General features: G+C 40.5%; 1 long non-coding RNA gene across 1 annotated transcript; it reads left to right on the plus strand.

Moving 5' to 3' along the window:
- Positions 1–5,785: 5,785 nt before the first annotated feature.
- On the plus strand, positions 5,786–6,752 carry LOC117534618. Its single transcript, XR_004567273.1, has 3 exons — positions 5,786–5,844; positions 6,268–6,327; positions 6,702–6,752. It is a non-coding gene; the product is annotated as an uncharacterized LOC117534618 (long non-coding RNA).
- The last annotated feature ends 14,594 nt before the right edge of the window (positions 6,753–21,346 follow it).

Raw genomic sequence — 21,346 nt, forward strand, 5'->3', positions numbered from 1 at the left:
ATTTTATCTATATATTTTTTTATTATTTATGTTTTTTTTTTTTTTTTTCTGGCTTAGTTTCAACCAAAATATAGACTAATAATAGTATTAATAGTATTAATAATTGTAAATGGCCATTGGTCACACCACCAGTTTTGACTGTAAAACTTGGAGGAAGCCAGCAGCGCAGGCTGCCCTGCGCAGACTGCTGCTGCAACTTGCTACACACCGACCCCGCCGATTTTGATCATGGTCAGTTTCTGGCATCCCTACATCCTACAGAAATTACATCAAAGTTGGTCTGATACAGTCAAGCTAAAGCATCATATAGGATATTTGGGTAAAATGTATGTCCTAGGGGTCCTGGACTCCTGGTTGAAGACCCATGGAATAAAACGTGTAATTCTAGGGAATTTCGTCAGTACAGTTATATTTGCATTGCACCAGGAGGCTGATATATATTTTTACTGTTAGTTTATGCATACTTTTTTTTAATCTGCTTTGTTTTCCTCCATTTTCAGGATTATACTACAAGACGAGTCGAGGGGATCACTGCAATACACAAGGCCAAGTAAAGTAATTATAGCAGCGCCACCTCTCTTTACCTAAAATGGCTTCTTATTGGTCTAAAAGACGTAGTGTCATCAGAACTGTAAGGGACATGGAGAAAGATATCCTTAAGGAATACGAGGAAACTCTTTATAATAACAAGTCACATTTAGACCCCTGTGTGAATAGGGAACCACCCTTCAGAATCTCACACGTTTCCCAACTAGATACACCACCAGCTTCCCATGTACACATGAAAAATGATCATACTGATGGTAGTTTAGCTGGAGATGATGAAGTTGAATCAGATCATGTACAAATGGGAAATGATCATACTGATGGTAGTGTGGCTGGGAATGTTGAATCAGATTCTGACTCCGACAGCCATGACGAGCATCAGCCTAGTCAGGATCTGCTTATGAGGAGCCTAAGATATTGGGCAACATCCTACTCAATCAGTCTCGTTGCTTTGTCTGCTCTGCTGTCCATCTTAAAGCTTTTTCACCCTATGCTCCCTAAGGATGGAAGAACTCTGCTTAGAACACAACATGATGTTGCAACCACTCAAATGCAAGGTGGCGAGTACTACCATTTTGGATTGGTGCAAGGGATACTTTCACGATTTAAATGTTTGAGTTTACCAGTGAGCCTCAGAACTCTTACTTTACAGTTCAACATAGATGGTCTCCCTCTCTTTAAGAGTTCAAGACTTCAATTCTGGCCTATACTTGCAATTCTGAAATGTGATTATACTAAGTCCCCATTTATTGTCGGTATCTTTTGTGGTTTAAGCAAGCCCAAGTGTGTTGTTGAGTATCTGCAGCAATTTATTAGCGACCTTAAAAATGTACTGGCTAATGGCGTTGTTCATAATGGTAACCGATTGAAAGTACTGGTTTCCTCATTTGTGTGTGATGCTCCAGCCAGAGCCTACGTTAAGAATATCAAGTCACATAATGGCTATTCAGGGTGTGACAAGTGTGATCAACATGGTGTGTGGAGGAAGAAAATGACTTATCCTGAAACAAATGTCAAGCTCAGGACAGACTCAAGTTATTGTGATATGATTGATGAAGAACATCACTTGAAACAGACACTCAGTCCTTTAACGGGGACAGTAAAGATGGTTTCTTCATTCCCAATAGATTATATGCACCTCTGTTGTCTTGGTGTGATGAGAAAACTGTTGAATATGTGGTTAAAGGGCAATCTAGCCACTAGGCTTCCTTCACAAACTGTTAACAGTATATCAAGCAAACTGCTGGGGTTACATTCCCACACCCCTTGTGAATTCAATCGCAAGCCAAGGGGTTTGAATGAGCTGGATCGTTGGAAAGCTACAGAGCTCCGATCCTTCATACTGTACTGGGGTCCTGTATTTCTGAAGGATTGCCTTCCCAGTGAGATTTATGACAACTTTATGTTGTTTTCAGTGGCCATGTATTTGTTTTTGTCTCCTGGAATTTCTGGCCAAAAGGTTGAATTAGCGCATAGATTGATGATTTCCTTTGTGGAACACTTTAGACAGTTGTATGGCAGGGATCAGATTGTGTTCAGTGTACACCAGCTTATACATTTAGCCGATGAATACAAACAATTTGGACCTTTAGATAATGTTTCAGGATTCCCTTTTGAGAATTATCTTGGCCAAATAAAGCATCTTTTACGCAAGCCACACCAACCTCTACAACAGGTGGTCAAAAGGTTGTCAGAACAGCCACGTTGTGAGGTTCCATTACCAACAGATGAACCAGTCTCACAGAAAATCCACACTGATGGTCCACTCCCTCAACATTTCGGTGTTGCTGTACAGTACACAAAGGTCTCCAGTAGTCGTTTTACCTTGTCTACAAAGCAGGGGGATAATTGTATTGAGGTGGGACATAGTATTGCAGTAGTGCAGAATATAGTCCAGGAAGAAGATGAGGTATATGTGATCTACAAAAGGTTCAGACACCAAGAATCATATTACACTTATCCCTGCGAGTCCTCATGCATAGGTACACACAAGGTTAGAGAGTTGTGTGACAATATCGGGGTTGGTAAACTTGGATGTATCAAACGTAAATGTGTTCTGTATCCAGAGTCAGAAGGAAATGGCCTCATAGCTATTCCAATAGCTCATATGCAGTAGCATACCGCTCATACTGCTGGGCGAGTAAATGACATCTTATGATTTATGAGCAGGTTTTTTTTTTAATCATTTACATTATTTCCTTTATTGTATACAGAATGGAAAGGGAGGTGGTGCTTTGGGCCGTTGTACTTTTTCCAAATGGCGGAGCTGCAACAGTTCTTGCCAGCTGGTTCAGTCTAAAGGAAGGTAAATTGTTATGGCCCCCAAAAAACATGTATTTGAAGGCCCTTAAAGAACACATGACGGCCCATAAAGGATGGACCACATATGCGAATGTCCGGCTCTTGATTACTTGTGGTAAGTAGTCACTGCATTACTATTGTCTATTTTCAAGTATATAGGTATCCACACGTTTTATGGATGGCAGTTTGAATGTGTGTGGTGCCATACCACATATGACATATCTGTCACAAGTGAGACTAGTCAGTAAAATGTCATCCTATTATTTTATGCTTTTTCTTTTACAGACACATTGGAAAAGGCCAAACGATACGAAGAAAAGTATGTGAATACTGGATGTCCAACCACTGATCTGAGCTCTGAGGACGAAGCAGGTGAACGTGGGAAAAGAAGAGTAAGGTACAGTTGAATTCCTGTAGGAGGTCAGGTTCCATGTCTGGCCTGACTTTAACCCTTATCAGACAACGTCGCATTGATAAGAACCAGTATGCGTGCATAGGCTGGAACCAAAAGAACCCAACCGCTCATAAGATGCAATGGAAAAGTGGTCACAGCACTCCCAGTGTGGAGAAAGCAGGCTTAGGATGTTTACTTTGATCGCTCCCTCTTGAAATATATAATCCTTGGTTTCTGTGTAAACAATAAGTAAAAACCCCACCTCCAGTCCTGTGATAGACTAGTGTCATCTCTATGTGTACCTGTACGTCAAGCGGCCTCATTCTACAGAAATGGGGCAAATTAGTTCAATTAATGGGAATGTTGAATGTTTCATTTTTATTTTCCAGACCAAATCCTGTGTACATGGAGTCAGATGGGGAGTCAGAAACCAGCTGTGTGAAGAGAAGATTTGCCAAGCCACCTGATGTTCATTGTCCTACAGTCCTCCCAGAATCCAGCCAGTACCCCTCAGTACCAACCCCAAATGCAAGCAGTGGTATGTCATTACTTATTAAAATGGCAGAAACAATTAGGGCCGGGACTTTAACGCGTTAATTAAGATGAATTAATTACACAAAAATTAACGCGTTAAAAAAATTAACGCATTTTAATCGCACTTATTTTTGCACCGCGGAACTTTTCTCACTGGATGAGTTTCAGGCGTACCGATTATACTGGAGCACCAACTAACGTTCATGACTTCAGACAACAACAAACCACAGTGAACAACAGTGGGATATGTTGTTTTAAAAAACGGACGGATGGAAGCGTCGATAAGAGCACGGTTGTGTGCAAATTATGCAAAAAGGAATTCGCATATCACCGCAGCACATCAAGCCTCAAGTATCACCTCAATGCAAAACATATAGCAGCTAGCGTGGACGTTAGCCTCTTTTATCGCGTTCACACCAAAAAGAGCCGGTACTAAAATTAGTTAATGAGAACCTTTTTACCCCCTCGAAAGTCCCTGCTAGAGAGCAGAGAGCTGCTAGAGAGCAGGGACTTTCGTGCGGCTCTCTTGTGAGAAAAGAGCTATATTTCTGATTGGCTGGGCGGATTGCAAACCACGCCCCGTAAAACTCCCAAAAAGTTTTGTGAATTTTATTATCCTCGCATTAGCATTATTAGCATTAGCCCAGCGCAGAAACGCAGAGAGACTAATTTATGGCAACACAAAATAAAACATGGGAGCGGTGGAGATGAGGAGGTGTCGGCGTTCTGGCGATTTACTCGGAAGGCTGCTGGGACTCCCAGCAGCTTCTACTGAAGCCAGTCCCCAACTCCGGGGACTTTGGGCGGCAGTATACGCCGTGAAGTGGTTTGCGGCCTGCCAGTAAACCCAAAGCAGAAGAAGAAGAAGTGACGTCAGCGGCTTCATTTGCCTAATCCACCCCCAAATTCAAAGAGTTCTCATGAACCTTTGTGGGAAAAGTACTGCGGTGTGAATGCACCTAATGGTATACTAAAATCCATGTGAAAAAAATTGCTTCTCACTGTTCTCAGGTCAAATATTTATATGTGATTAAAAATGCGATTAATTTCGATTAATTAATTACAAAGCCTCTAATTAATTAGATTCATTTTTTTAATCGAGTCCCGGCCCTAGAAACAATATGTAATTGCATGTGAGCTTTAATTTACAAGCATTTAGTTCCTCCATCAATACATTCAAACATCAGTCATGTGATATGTGTTCAAAAGTTACAGCATCCATTATTCCTGTCTTTTGTTCCCTTTTAGCCTCTGGAGGAAGCCACTCGGAGGATGTTCTGTCAATTCACCAGGCTGATAATGGTAAGTGAACCACTTCACACTAGGGATCGACCGATAAGGCTTTTTCAAGGCCGATACCGATTATTAGTAATCAACGAGACCGATAACCGATATTTGGAACCGATATACATTTGCAGTAATATCAGAAAATCTTGGTCTCAAACTGTAGAATAACACAAACTCCAACACAACTTCTTTGAAATGCCTTTTTATGTTTGATGAACTTTTCAACATCTTAAAACTGGTTTCCTCTCTGTGACCCTGAGTAAAGTAAATTAAATAGAAATAAAATAAAAACTACTAAAACTTGTTCTGAACTTCTGATATTTGAGTCTCACTCATTTAGTAGTCCCAATTCAGCAGCACCAGATTGTGGTCCAGAAAGCAGAGTTGCTGCGAGGCTCCACTAGCAATCCCCCGCCCTCACAGTTTATCCGCTGCGAGACGCTACCCTGTATAACTGGGAAACTGATAGAATTGGATCGGGACATTGCTCGTGAACACAGAGTGGTGACTGCAACCAGAGAAACGGCCGCATCAGATCCAAAGTTTTATCGGCAATTTGATTTTTTTAAAAAGGCCGATAGCGATAATCTGTAAAATGCGGAATATCGGCCTCGATAATCGGTCGACCCCTACTTCACACTACTACCTCCGGGCGGACAGTATGTAAATGTGCTTTGTCCGAGTTACAGCATTCATAGTTCATGTTTTGTGTTCTCTAATTGTAGGCTTTTGTGGAAGCTATTTGGCGGAGTTGGACCAGTCAATGGACCACTGTAATGATGGTAAGTAAACTAATGGTGTAAAAGTCAGGCACATTCATGTGGCTGCCGATGACAATTTATTCAGGACACCGGAAATATGACCCAATGTTTCAGTCAGTCCGAAACGTTGGTCATATTTTCTGTATCCTGAATAAATTGTCATCGGCAGCCACTTGAGTGCACCCCTCGTTATTAAGTAGACTAATAGGCTATTATATGTCTTTTTTTATCTTTGGATCACAGGAATTATCAGCACCTTAGGTGGGAAACTATTCTTTAATTACTCACTCGGTAGTCAAGTGTGTTCATCCGACAGGTCTCCTTTATCTAAAGTTGGAAAGTAACTATATGGGGCTAGCTAGGTGCAATTGCTATATGGTGCTCATGGATAACAACTTTGATAGTGCTCATTTGCCTTATTTAGTTATTTCTCTCTTTTTCTAGGATTGCCAACATATAACTCCAGCCCCTACCACGCTATGCCATTAGAGAAAGCAAGGAATGGTATGTATTTCTCATCTTAAATGTTGTTTTTTTTGGAAAATTCCCAAATTCATGTTCAATATAAATAATTAATACCAGCTCAGTGGCCTTGTGGTTAGTGTCCGCCCTGAGATTGGGAGGTTGTGAGTTTGATCGCCGACCGAGTCATACCAAAGACTGTTAAAAATGGTACCCGATATCTCCCTGCTTGGCACTCAGTATCAAGGGTTGGATTGGGTTAAGTCCCTGCGACATACTAGCATCATGTCCAGGGGGTGTACTTGTACATCATGCTGCGGAAACAGGATATCGGCTCCTATGGGCCACTAGCCATGAGAACCAATGGTTCTCATGGCTTACTTATAAACAATTAATAATGGTGTCTTATCTTTTAGACGGCGGTGCCAGCTATGCACATGGCTCAAGATTAGCTGACTTCAGCGCACCGGGCTTGGCTCACCTGACCCCGCAGCACCCATCCCACCCCCCTTCAGCTCCAGAAACACCACGGGGGAGATTATATGGAGGGGAATCAAGCCGAGTGTTGAAAGGCAAGTATCATTTTCTGAGCAGGTTCTTAACCGTACTGATGCCTTCTGAATTGAGAAACCTATCCCTTGTGACTTTCCCATCTTTTCATGTTTTTTGTCATGGTGTTAAGGCTTAAAATGTAAGCACTTAAACCTGCACTATGTAACCTTTTTGTGATTACAATGTTATTTTGTCCAATCTGTAAGGTAGTGTTAATACAATATAACTTACAATTGGGGTGGTTGATTTTGGTCTCCCTGCTCTTCTATTGAGACATTTAGATCCTTTATCTAGGTGAGACATGACCTTGGTTTGACAAAAATTATGACTTTATGGTCAATGTCTCCCCCGAGCAAGCAGGCAGGCTCTATAAGCTCAGTGGTAAATATTTCAGCAGTTGTGCTGGAGACCTGTGTTCAAATTCAGGGTAGAATAGGAAAGTTACATAGTGCTGCTTTAATGGTTACTGTTGGCAAACACTTATCAGTGAGTTACTTAGCCCTCTGGAGTCGGTGGATGCGCCGGCGCGTCCAGGTGCGCATAATTTTACGTAATTAATCATATATTTTCGATTATAAGGAGTAGAAATATGATTTAGATATCCGCGGAATCACTGGAAGAGTAGCTTTCCAGCGGTATGTCCTGTGAGACTGTAACCAGGGCACAGCAGCCAATATGGCCGCTCAAAGCAGCTTGACTTTACACTGTGGATTGGTGGATTCGTGTGTCCGTCAAGGAAATCTCGGCCGGCAGCCATCATGGTCTGAAATGACCAATGGACATCGAGAAATCACTAAGGACCTACCCACCAAGTAAACAAAACATAAACCACGTGTCTCCCATCAGTTTACGTCTTTGAGGAGAGAGAGAGAGACAGAGAAAATGGCTAAAAAACGTTACAGTTGCCGACTTCGCTAGAGATTTTTTTCGCTAGCAGCAGTGAAGATAGAGCCTCAGAACGTGAAGTCTTCGACTCTTCTGAAGAAGAAGAATACAAAGACAACAACAAGGATCGATTTGGGCATGGGTAAGTGTAAATATTACAGTAATAGTGTACTGGCAATGTGTGGGGAATACCGCGAAAATGAACAATAGGTTTATTGATATATATTTTTTATCGAGTCATGAACTTTTTATTGGACAAAAAAGACTCTCCATTAGCAAATGTTTACTCTGTGTTAACGTTATTTTGGTGTGTAAACGTGAGATTACATGTGTAGAGGATTCAATTAATCATTTATTCGTCCCACAACGGAGACATTTACAGTGACATGTTTTTGCCATCGATTATTTTATCATACTGTTCTGTACAGATGAGACTTTGTCATAGATTTATTTATATGTGTGCCTGTTATTATTTTACCGTCCTATACAGATGAGACTTTGTAATCAGATGAGACTTTGTAATCAGATGTAGCCTATGTATTTGTGTGTCTGTGATTGTATACTGAATGTAAAGTAACTGGAAATACCTAGGTGTGTGTGTGTGTGTGTGTGTGTGTGTGTGTGTGTGTGTTCCTTCTCCAACCTCCCAAACTTTCTTTTTATTTGTGCATTGTTATTTGTGCTTGAGCAACATTTTACTTGAACTTTATTTCAATGAAATTAGTTGTAATTATTGTCCTACATTTTAATTTGTTTTACAGAGAGGTTTCACAGCTGTCTGGGCCTAGTGGCCCACAGGCAGCGTTTATCCAGCAGCCAGAACATCCATCTGTGCCGGCCCCCAGGTCAAGATCTACCGTGGCTCAAGGGCCTTCACCAGAGCGATCACCACCAAGGACCAGCAGACCAGCATCACTACAGCTGCCTCCACCTCCATCTGCGGCTGCCACCAGGTCAAGATACACCTCAGCACAAAGGCTCCACCACAGCCATCACCTTCAACCCAGCCAGCAAGGAGGTCTCGTGGAGGTCTCGTATAGCACTTGTACACCCCACCTACACAGCAGCCCATGCACCATCACCCCCATCTTCACAGCAGCCAGACCCACTGTCTTGGAAGACAGACAAAGACCTTGACACTGTCTTGACATTTATAATGAATAGTTGGTTGAAAGTTCTGATGTTCAATATTGTAAATAGTTAGATTTTCCAGTTTCTTATATTTATATAAATAGTTGGTTGAAAAAAACATATTTATAATAAATTGTTGGTTGAAAAAAAAGGTTGAATGCTCAATTTGTATTTGTACACATCACATGAACCTTGGTATGTAATATGAAGTCATTATTCAGTCCTAATGTATCTCAGCCCCTGCTGTGGTGAAAGTAGAGTGATAAACACCTATTTTACTCAAAATTCGAATTTTTTTCATTTTAGACATGAATAACACATTTATATACAGTGTAATTCAAATATTTCACTGCTTTTGTGATCCTAAGACTTTGGTAACCTAATCTAAAATACCAAAACAATTCGATCACATGAGTAAATTTGTGTTTTCACAAAAGTTTTGAAGATTTTCCGAAAATCGGATGTCACATTTTAAGCTTTTGAGCTACTTATCTCATCAAACAATGCTCTAAGGTGAGTCATTTGCATATATAGCAATACCAAAGATTGTCCTGAACATTTTGATATTTAACACATGGGGTGCCATTTTAGAAGAAATACATTTAAAAGGTGATTTAAGAAAACGTCTAAAAATCGAGAAAATACCCTTAGACTCCAGAGGGTTAGTGTCATTCTAAATGATTGGAAATTAAAAATCTATCCTTGAAAGGTAAATTAAAACCTTTATTTTTCAAGACATTGCTGCCATGAGAACCACGAAGATGCTTACCGAGCTATGTATGGAGGTGAAGCAGATCTCACGTGACATTAACTTTATAAAGACGGAACTTGCTAAACTAAACATTCATGGAGCTGGACCAGAGTCACAAGAAGACAACTTCCCCATAATGCTTCCACTCACCAACGAGGAGAAGTTTGATGAGACTGAAGCTGCTCTGAGGGAGGAAGCAGTCCGTCGAAAGATGGTGAACAATTTTTACACAAAGCATTTTCTCTATAATCTGTCGAGGCTTCTAATATTTTCTGTATGCATTTGCAGGTATCCTGTGGATCCTTATAAGTTTTAAAAGTCTTACATTTCTTGTTTGAAATCTTAAGGGCTTATGTCTGGAATTGTAGGAGTGGATGCATTACATTTCTTTTTCACTTGGATGTGTGTTTAACAGAAATATTGTAAAAATACGCCTCGCGAATCACGATAATATTTTTCTTAATCAATATTTGACAATTTCTTAGGATTGCCAATTTGGTTGTTGGCATTGTTTGTCGATTAGTTTGGACACAGTAGTGGTCATATTTCTTCCTTAGAGGTAATACAAATGTATTCAAATTCATTACATTTGTATTTATTTATAAATGAGAAGATGTCTATTTACATAGTACACTGTAGCACACTAATCATTTTCTCTCGTCTGTTAAGATTACCCGCCTGGCATTAGTCGGAGGAACCAACTCGGAAAATATGATCCGGCGAATGCTATCCGCTGCCATGACAAACAGTCTAGCCTGCATCTTCAACTGGGTGGGAAAGGGAGAGAAGAGGGCCTTCAAGGACACGCTGATAAAGGACTGCATGTTTGGTGAGCCTGCACCTCAAAATACTAGGTTTACTACTTTACAACAGATTTGGCAAATATTTTATTTAATTCATAAGTCTTTTACATTTATTTCTCAAGTTGATAAGAATGGATGCAAAATGCATCCATTCTTATCCTTATCTTCATCTAAGTGGTCCTCATTAATGCTCATAATAGGATGGCAACATGTCTACTCGCTCTGCATCTCAAAGGTGGGCTGTGGACAGTTCAGAAACCTGCCTACCAGTGACATTATTCCTAGCTAATGGAAATTGGAAATGACCATTGATGATGTCACTGATGGGCACGTTTCTGAACTGTCCACTACCGTCCTCTGAGACACAGAGCGAGTAGACAGAAATGAGTAATAGTGTGAATCAATTATATGAAGATGTGGTTGATGGGTGAATTGCTCAATTAAGGCCGCCTGAAAACCTAGTACACTAAACAGTACACACTGGAACGCATCCATTGCAGCTTTCTTCTTCTTATTATTTCAATAAACAAAAAATGTAACTTCTTTTTTTTCAGCTGCTGCTCGTCAATTTGACCGCAGGCTGACGGAATTGACATTCAGGGTTGGAGTGCAGAAGTGGCAGCGTTACGCACCAGAGAGGAATGGCGGTGTACCAAGGAAAAAATAGTTAAACGGACATTGTTTAAAGTTGGGGTGTTTTCGTTAATGTTGAACTGGGGTCTTATAGATCTGAGTTTATAGTTAAGACTACCTTTCCACCGAGTATGACAACCCCGTTTGCAGTTGCCAGGTTTTTATGTCATCTGGAGTTTCAGAGCAAATATAATTTGAACTACAGTTGATGGCCAGATCATTGTCTCTAAGGAGCTTCCTCCACTTAAAGGTCCCATGTCATGCTTTCCCGGTTATTCCCCGTCCCCTTGTGTGTTATGTAGCTTTTTCTGCATGTAAACGGTCTGCAGAGTCAGAAACCCTCAAAGTACACCCTGTAGCGAGTAAAACTCTAACACAGAAAAGACCTGTCTATGCTGCCCCAGAACTTCTTCCTGAGTAAAGTGACGTAACGGGCATAGTGGCGTAACACACACACTCTCACTCAGCCTTATCTTTTCTCAGCTGCGGCTCCGTGGATTTACACACACAGCATGGCTGTGAGTGTGTGTTTGTGTGCTCAGGCTGAGTTCCTGTGTCTCGCTGATGTTCAGCTGTAACGGTGGTGAACATCAGTGATTATGTGTTACAATGGTGTTAGCAACCAGAAAATGACACCAGTAATGACAAACTGATGAGAATGCTGCGTGGGGTCTGGGTACCGTGTTGGCGGGATGTTGCGGGGCTCGCTGCTCGGCTCGAGGAGCAGACAGTGTGAGCTGGATTACTGGTGTTGTTTCCTGGTTGCTGCGTGGGGTCTGTGAGACAGCGAGACACAGAGGAACTCAGCCTGAGCACACAGACACACACTCACAGCCACGGAGCCGCGGATGAGAAAAGATAAGGCTGAGTGAGAGTGTGTGTGTTACGCCACTATGCCCGTTACGTCACTTTACTGAGGAAGAAGTTCTGGGGCAGCACAGACAGGTATTTTCTGTGTTAGAGTTTTACTCGCTACAGGGTGTACTTTGAGGGTTTGTGACTCTGCAGACCGTTTACATGCAGAAAAAGCTACATAACACACAAGGGGACGGGTAAGAACCAGGAAAGCATGACATGGGACCTTAAGAGACAATGTTTTTCTTTCTTGTGGACAAAAGATGTTCATATCATTGAATCTGAATAAATAACTGAATAAGTAATGGGCTCTTTTTTTGTTTGTTCATTTTAGTTTATTTTCAATGTCCGACATCAATTGCAATCTTCAGCATGACAATATCTCAATGTTGATTCAATGACTTTTTGCTATCTGGGTTGTTTGTTTTAAACAGGATAAATACACAAACCACAATGAATACTTACAGGTTGTGTAACCGAATCTCCCGCTGGTCCAAACAAAGTAGGAACAGCATCGTCCTCCAATATCAGCTTTGCAAGTCCGAAGTTAAACATTGTTACGTTTTTAAAGCTTTGGTCCGTAAAATGCCGCGCACACACAACAGTACCGGCTGGTAAATCAGCTGGAACAGTGTTAAAAAGGAATGTCAACCACTGACTTCGTCGTGGTTCTGCCTTCGGTACTGCAAACATTGTGGATTTCTCCACACAAGACAGGCAACAGACCCTCCGCGACATGACTGGATAGAGCTTTGAAAAGAAGCAGGTTTTACGACACTTAATATGGTCGGCTGGCAGAGGAAGTGACGTCACGCGGTGCAGCTACGTCACGCGGGGCAGGAAGTAAACAATGGAAACTGAGAAATCTCCAACGAGGCTTTTGGGGGAGGTCTTTTCTGTGTTAGAGTTTTACTCCCTACAGGGTGTACTTTGAGGGGTTTTGACTTTGCAGACTGTTTACATGCATGGACACCTTCATAACACACAAGGAGACGGGAAAAAAAAAGCATGCAATGGGCCCTTTAAGACCTTTTTTAAGACCCTTTCCATACATTTTAAGACCTCATCGCAACTTCGAGTTACATTGGCGACACACTTTACTATATTGATTGTAAGATAGCACAACTAAACAGAGTGCAGACAGACTACTGAAGCCTCCTCTCCACATGAACTTCAACCTCTCTGTGAAGGTCAGGTTTAATGCAGTATGCTGCTTTGTTGCTTCTGTAGGCTACTCTGTGCTCTTTCATTCCAGTAAAACTCCTCAGAAACCATTAGAAACCAGTATTTGACCAATAAACAAAACAATTGACAAAACTTTGAACTATGAAATATATTAAACTTTGGTGAGCTTCAGCGGGGTAATGCCATATAGGAGCTCCCTCACAAATACCCAGGGGTTAAATTGGGCTGGGGCTGTCCGGGGCTAAGCCCGGCACATAGGACGATGCTCTGACGTCATCACCTTCACACATTTGTCATATGTTTACAAAAAACGATATATATGTTAAGACTTTTCTCGTTCTTAATATAGACTATATTTAGGGTCGATATGTGTTGACCTTACTTTAAAATAGCAGATCTCTGTGACCGGATATAGTTTGGCTTAGACCCCGGCCCCACGAGGACGCATACAGTAAAACGCATACGCAAAAAAGTCTTCCGTTCACACGCATTCGATTCATTAACGTGTCCGTTCACACTAGACCAGTGGTTCCCAAACGGTGTGCCGCGGCACACTGGTGTGCCGTGAGGCAAGTCCGGGTGTGCCGTGGGATTTTGTGACAACCATACGTTATTATTGCAATATACAACTACACAGAAATAATTATTTTGTAAATGTACTATATCAGTACTTTGTAGGTTTATATGTACGTAATCTGCGCGACTTGCGCGTCCACATCTCCACGTGCAGTGCTGCATAAACATGGCTGAGTCAGCGATAACTTTCGAGGGGTGTAGGTATGCCCATTATTTTGAGTTCGTCCGAAGAATAGACAGGAATGTGACGGTGAGGTGCAAACTGTGTCCAGGCCAGAAGCTGTTATCCACTGCTGGAAACACCACGTCAAACCTCAACAAACACCTGCAAAGAACACATGCTAAGGTGAAGCTGCCGCACACGCCATTTGTTGTTTGTTTATATCACGTAGTCTGTTCTTCTTCTCTGTCTTCCGGTTGTTGCCTGTTTTGAATGACAAATACACACTACCGCTGCCTGCTGGTAAGGAAAGTTATTGCCACTCACGCATGCGCAGTTCGTACGTGCTTGGCGAGTAAAGTAACGAGTTACTTTATGTAGATAGTAACTAAGTAGTGTATATATATATATTTTAAAGTAATATGTAATATATTACATTTTTTTAGTAACGACCCCATCTCTGGAGTTGGCGTTCTCTACTCTGATTTACATGAAGAACAACAGGAGGTCACGGCTCTCTGTTGAACAGGACTTGCGAGTGACCCTCTCCTCAGTGCCACCGAGGATTACAAAATTCTGTGCGCCCCGACAGGCACATGTATCTCACTAATTTGTAAGTCGGCAACATATTTACAATAGCACATGTTTCAATGCTGATTGCTGAAATGTTACATTTATAATTTGTAGTTCAGGACCATGGACAATGCAGCTTCCTTGCATTGACAGTTCTCTGTGCTGAATTTCTGCTGAGTTTCCTTTGCCTCATTTTTAATTTTGTGACCTGTCTGGTTTAAATGAGTGTGTTGCTGCTTTGATGAAGCTTCATTTGATAAAGTTTCAAATTAATTTCTGAAATATTTCGTTAATAAATATTTCATGAGTAATATAGTTGTCTTTGTCACATTTTATTTGGCATTAGTAAATAATTATGCACATTTACAGATATTTTACATGATATGAGTGATAACACGTGTTATAAGGGCTATTTTGCACAATAGGTGTGCCGTGAGATTTTTACTTGTCCTTTGGTGTGCCTTGGGCACAAAAAGTTTGGGAACCACTGCACTAGACCGCTGGAAATGCTGGAAACGCTGTAGTACATATGCCAGGCCTGTAAGTGGCGCTGCTGCCGCCACAAAATACACCAAAAGCAGCGAAGAAGACCCCGGAGCATGGTTGTCATGGTTGCCCTTCTGTTTATTCTCCGCGGTGGACGGCGTGTTCTCCTGCTGTATATCTCTCAGGTAGTCCACCAGCAGATAACCCCCCCCCCCCCCCGCAGATAACCCCCCCCCCCCCCCCACAGAGCGGAGCAAGGCAACGAAACTTAAAATAAGAAGCAGCATTTTATGGCACGCTATGCATGGGGCCACCTTGAGGGGGTTTCCCGACATGTTGTTTCAGTAAATTAAAGGGTGTTTCATGTTGTCGTTGCTTCTTCTTAATACCTTGGAAAATGCCGTTTAATACTTTTTAATAGCCTTCATTTTCGCTAAATTGATTTATCAACTTTTAATACTTTTTAAGACCCCCGGACACCCTGTTATAAGCTTCTTAGTTTTTGCAACAGTCTGTAAATATACACAACTTTATAATAAAATGCACACATTTACCTTTTTCTAGACTAAACACAGGTATGATCCTAAGTTAAAACATATGAGGTTATCATGAGGTTGTTAACATCGCAGTTTATCAGTGGATGTTTGCTGGAACTACTTGTTAACAGCTTGTTTCCTGACGGACACACACAGCGTGACTCCGGTCAGGTAGAGACCGGTCTCAAGTCAGAGGGCTTGATAGCCCACTCCCCCTCCACACCGCTCCACACTTGTTGCTTTGGAACAGCACTTAATGTGGCGGACCCTCCGCGCAAACGGAGGGGGAGTGGGTAGGGTGTAGGGCAGGGGTGCCCAACCAGAATAATGCACTTGAACGCATCAAAGCTTTGTGATTGGCCGCCGTGACCACATGTGTCGGGGCGTGGCTAGTGGGCAGTGCACTAATTCGCTAACGTTGTCCGTATCAACAGGAGTGACAGTCCGCACACAAACAAGACCGCAATTATGGCAGAAGCAAAACATATATAATTTTAACTCTGAGTGGGAGGATGATTATTTTTGTATTTATTCCAATTGAAAGTCCATCTGTCTCATCTGCAATGCGAGCTTTATCGAAGAAGGGTAATTTAGGAGCGGCATTTCAAAACAGTGCACAAACGCAACGAGACGGAATTCCCTCCTAATTCTGCCCTACGCTCCCAAAAGGGGACGGGCCTGAAAGGACAGCTAAATGCACAGCAGTCCATTTTCACCAGGCCCAACAACAAGAGCAAGGCTGCTACCATAGCATCTTATCGTGTCAGTCACGTTCTTGCCAAACACATGAAGTCTTTCAAAGACGGCGAAGTTGTGAAAGAAGCATTCCTGGAGGCTACGACGCGCTTTTGGGGGACAGTAAAAATAACAGCAGCATTTTAACAGGTTTTTGATATAATAAAAACTCAAGTTAGATACCGTTATTAATCAGCTGTAAGTTTTAGTTTGTTTGAACTTATTCATTATAATTATTGTACAAAATGGTATAAGAATGCAAACTTAAATTGATTATAGTCTATTATCAATTCAGGTTAAGAAACTAGTGTTGCTTGCATCCTATTTTAAAGGCATTTCTTTTTATAATCTACTAAAATGCAACAAAAAAATGGTTTGATTCTATTAATTTTGTCTTTTTTATTGCACTGTTGTAGCAGATTCCTGTGTAGCTTCAGATCTGAGTTGTCTTATTAGTAAGCCTCATTTATACTTTTGTAGCAACACTATTTTTATATAATGGCTAATAAAGGGTTCAGTCTTTTCTTTTTTTCCTGTGGCATGTGGCAGCACTGTTCAATGTTTCTTGAAAACATTACCCACGTGACGTGTGAATAAACACCAACTCTGTATCAACAACACTGTTGTGTAACTTCAGTTAAATACTTGTATGTGTGTAGATTAGAAAGAGGTAAGATAAAGGCATTATTTTATGAAGTATTAATCGTACGAAGGTCAGTTTTATACAAGTAGAAGTGTGTATTTACCTGGTAGTAGGCTGTCAGTAATAGCTACACCTCTCTATTTGGTCTGGTAGATCTCGGCAGACTGGCAACTTTAAAAGTAGCTCTTGGTTCAAAAAAGGTTGGGCACCCCTGGTGTAGGGGATGATTTGGGATTGGGCCTAAATCTCACATCTTTTATTTTAGTCTTTATAATGTAAATGAAATGTGCTTGTTCATTTTCAAAACAGTAGATTGTTTTCCTTGAAAAGAAAACATGTTGTTCTGCTTTTGTTCAAAATATAAATGTATATATGTACAGATGCTTGTTATATTTGTAAAAATGTTTGGCATTACTATACTGGCCCTGCCAATTGAGCTATTTGAAATATAATCGCAATACAATGTGCACAGTGTACAGTTGCTAAACAAAAGCAGAAGAAAACAAAAATGAGAAAGAATGTACCTTAGGTCTTAGGGCTTTTCGGCTCATCTGAGCGTTTCTGCAGTGATGTCAGAACATCAGGTTCTTCTGCAAGGAAAGAACAAATCAGCAGGAACTATGATTCATTATCTGACAGTTCCACTGTCAGCAAAACAGGTAAAGGCTTAATCATGATTATTTCTCAAGTATTTGGAGACAGTATGTCAGATGAATTTAGAAAGTACTTAGCAGATTAAACAATAATGTTAAAAATCCGGTCTTGAGGTGGTTAAAAAGTTATCTTACCAGAGACCTGGACATCACTTTCTCCATGTTGTGCCGCCTGTTGAGCTCCTTCTTTTGAAGGAATGGCCACTGTTGACAAAACAAATTATAATAACATTGTTAAGTTACCTCATGCTGCCACAAACGTGACTTTAGTTTTAATAGGAATCTCATTCTTTCACTTACTTTCTAAGTCTAAATCTATTTCATCGAGTGATTTTCCTCTGTAGACATCAGTTCCAAGTTCAACTGCCATGAGGAGTTTGCTCATCTTGGCGAGCTGAAGGGTGTTCTCCGTTAGCCGGTAATATTCACGATGAACACGAATGTCATGTCCCATAAAGGTTGCCAATTGGTCCAACTCATTATCTTTTAAATTCATTATCTGACTCATTGTAGCCACGTGCTTCCTCAGGTGAGTTGATGTGAATGTATCTGGGTTCCTTGCTCCGCTGACAGCAGCATACTTTCTTAAACAGTCTGAACCTCGGATATAAGATTCAGAGTTCTGTCTTGCAAATAAATATCCATTACTACTGTTAGAAATTAAAATCAATGTTTTGATGGCATAATGTACCTTAAATGTACCTTCAGTTTAAATGCTGTTTTATACTGAAAAACCAGAAAATTATTGTGCACAACCAGATAAGCTTTTATTCTGAAAATCCTTCATCTCCGGTTAGCATGTGGCTAGTTTACCATTTCTTATAAAGGTTAATTTAGTAGCGAAATGACATGGAGTGATGCACACCGAAACCTACTGATTTTAACACTGCAACTATAGAAGTATTATTATTGCTGAATATTGAATAAAGTTATTGTTTACAGACGTGGGTAAGATGTGACAACATCCGGAATGACCAGAAACCAAACCAGCCGTGAAGTATTTTCTGTATTTTTTTAGAATATGAACTACAACGTTTAGAATGTGTTAAAGGAAAAGTGATGAAAGACAATATGAGGAGAAGAGGCGTGTTTAAGTATGTATTGAATGTACAATGCCTGAATCCTCTGTTTAAACGTAACAACGGACATTAAGATGTGGAGGGCCGGCCCGCAGGGAGGAGCCTACAGAAGCTATATAAGAGCAGCACCTGAGCGGTTCGGCCTCTTTTCTCTGCTAGCGAGGGCCAGAGACAGCTGCTTTTCTGTCGGACAATATCCTGTTTGTGACTGTACCGCGCCTTTTATGAATTAAAGTACCAATTTGAAAACATCTCAGAGACTCCATTTAGTCTCCTTTTTAAGCTTCTCTTTCCTGGACGCGAGAATAACCATCACAGTTAACAATTGGTGCTCCGCGACGTGATTCTCGTTGGACAGAAGAGACTACACAACCAGCTGTTTTCCGGAGACGCGGCTTCCGTTCGACACAACGAGCTCGAATACTTGGTAAGAGGAAACCTGTTAAATCAAATTCTTCATAGTTTATGCAGTACAAAATAGGTTTGTGTTGGACGGAGGCCAGCGGATCCTGAAAATAGCTGTGTATTTAATGTTAAAACAACCAAATTTATAACAATAAGAATTCCATAACACATGGCGTTGCATTTTCACAATCAGGGTGAGTTCCAATTTCTTTTTTCTTATATCTAACCCTGCATGCTATTAATTTGTGTGTGTAGTATTTTAAAATATAAATGTGTGTGGCCATTGTACTTTGGGTAGGTGTCTTGTTGTGTTTTCATGTAGGTGTCCCTTGTTACGTCAGTAGTTAAATTAGCCTATGACGTAAGGATATATAAGTCCATTTAACGATTATTGTTAAGATCTATGGGACATAGCGAATTGATTAAGGATCAAGTAATTGAAAACAAACAAGGCATAGCGAATCAACTTAGGGTTGAGTAACTGAAGACAGTGCTAGTCGAAAACAGTTGAGAACTGTTTTAAAAAAGTCCTTTTGAGGAAAGGCTTGATTAAGGTGTAAGCTTTATCAGTGGTCATAACTGTTCTAGTTTCAACCAAGATATTGCGGGTGGAATACGAGATGTGGAGTTACAACAGCATTACGTTAAATTGACGACGGTCATTTAATAGTCGCTGATAAGTTACCATAATACTCCCACCTAGCGTGTCGAAATGGCAGCAGTTGACCAATAGTGGACTATAAAGTCAAATAATACGTAGATAGGTTTATAGCTTATGCGTAAGGGTTCCTAACTTTAAGTGATGATATCAATAAGATAAAGCCCATTTTTTTCATAGTAAACTAGATAGAAATGTTATTTTAAACTGCAGTGTTGTTTTGTGTTCAATTTTCTTGACAAGATTACACCCCGCCATTATTTAAACTCCCCTCTGAGAGCCACGAGGTGTTTTCAAATCCCTTTGTTCTTCAGGTCAAAGGTTGGAAAATCAGTTGCCATCTTGTCTTGTCCTCATGCTGAAAATAAGCCACACGGCAGTCGCCATTTCGTGAAATGCTAATTGAAAGTACTCTGTTTGTTTTGACACACAGTCCCACTCACATGAGGCTAGGCACTCCATATTGAGAAGGACAAATCATATTTATTGGCAGAAGTTGGAACTATAAAATAGACAGGTTATCTTACCGTGGGAAGTTTGGTATTTGTAGGAGTCTGGTTTTGAAAATATTGTTGTTTGCAAGTGCGTATTGGCGGTTTATTTGAGATATTCTTGTTTGCAAGTGTGTATTGGCGGTTTATTTGAGATATTCTTGTTTGCAAGTGTGTATTGGCGGTTTATTTGAGATATTCTTGTTTGCAAGTGTGTTTTGGCGGTTATGTGCTGTGTTGTTTAACCATATTCACATTTTCTTCCCATTTTTAAGGAAATAAGCTTCTTCTTGTTAAAAAGAGGTCAGTTTTGCAACAGCTATCCCTAGTGGATTAAGCTGGAAATTACAACAGCGCACTCTGCTGGTAATACAGAATTATTACAAAGATATTATAACATTTTGAAGCTTAATTTTGAGTGTTATTGATGAACACATTCGCCGGGACAGAATTACAAAGTGGTTTCTAATTAACATATGAGAAACTTTACATCATAGACTTTCAAACTAGACTGTAGAATATTCAAACACCAATTGATTAAATCTAACACAAATTATGACATTTACATAGTTCCATACATTTCAGTATGCACTGTACACAGTAGATTTAGATTTTCACAAGACTTCGATTTTCTTATCTCAAAGTCAAAAACGATACACTGTACAATTTTTATTTTAAAATTTCAAAAAAATGTTATCTTTTAATTTATTAATATTTTACAAAAAAAAAACAAAAAAAACTTAAATCATAAAAAAAAAAAAAAAAAACCTACCCAGATTTAAAGTTAAGTTCGGATGACATAGGATATTATTTATCAGGAACGAAGGTGCTAGTCGGAGGATTAGTGTTTCAATCTTTGATAACTTAATAATATTCATTCGAATAGTTAGAGAACATGTCACCAAAAGAAACTAAATTGAGACTAGACGCAGAGCCAGGCTCAACCGCAGATATCAAGGAAAGGGTAATAATCTGATCAGATGCTTTAACCTTTCCAATTAAAAGAACTATCTGGAGTGAAGATGAAGAAAGATTTATAAGAGTTACAAGTCTGATACTCCATCTGGAATATGCCAGCCTATTGGCACACAGCATAAATGTGGTCCGAGTAGCAGACCCGCCAGTGAGGGAAGACATAGCAGAAAAAACAAGACACCGTAGCTTGTAGGAACAAGACAAGGAGAAGGGAGGGGGAAACTTCCAGAGAAGGCAGGGCAGACACCTCCAACAATTCAAGCTCAGGAAGAACCAGAGAATGCAGAGCAGACACC

The sequence above is a fragment of the Gymnodraco acuticeps genome, unplaced genomic scaffold, assembly GCF_902827175.1.
Source record: "Gymnodraco acuticeps unplaced genomic scaffold, fGymAcu1.1, whole genome shotgun sequence".
Classification (NCBI taxonomy): domain Eukaryota; kingdom Metazoa; phylum Chordata; class Actinopteri; order Perciformes; family Bathydraconidae; genus Gymnodraco; species Gymnodraco acuticeps.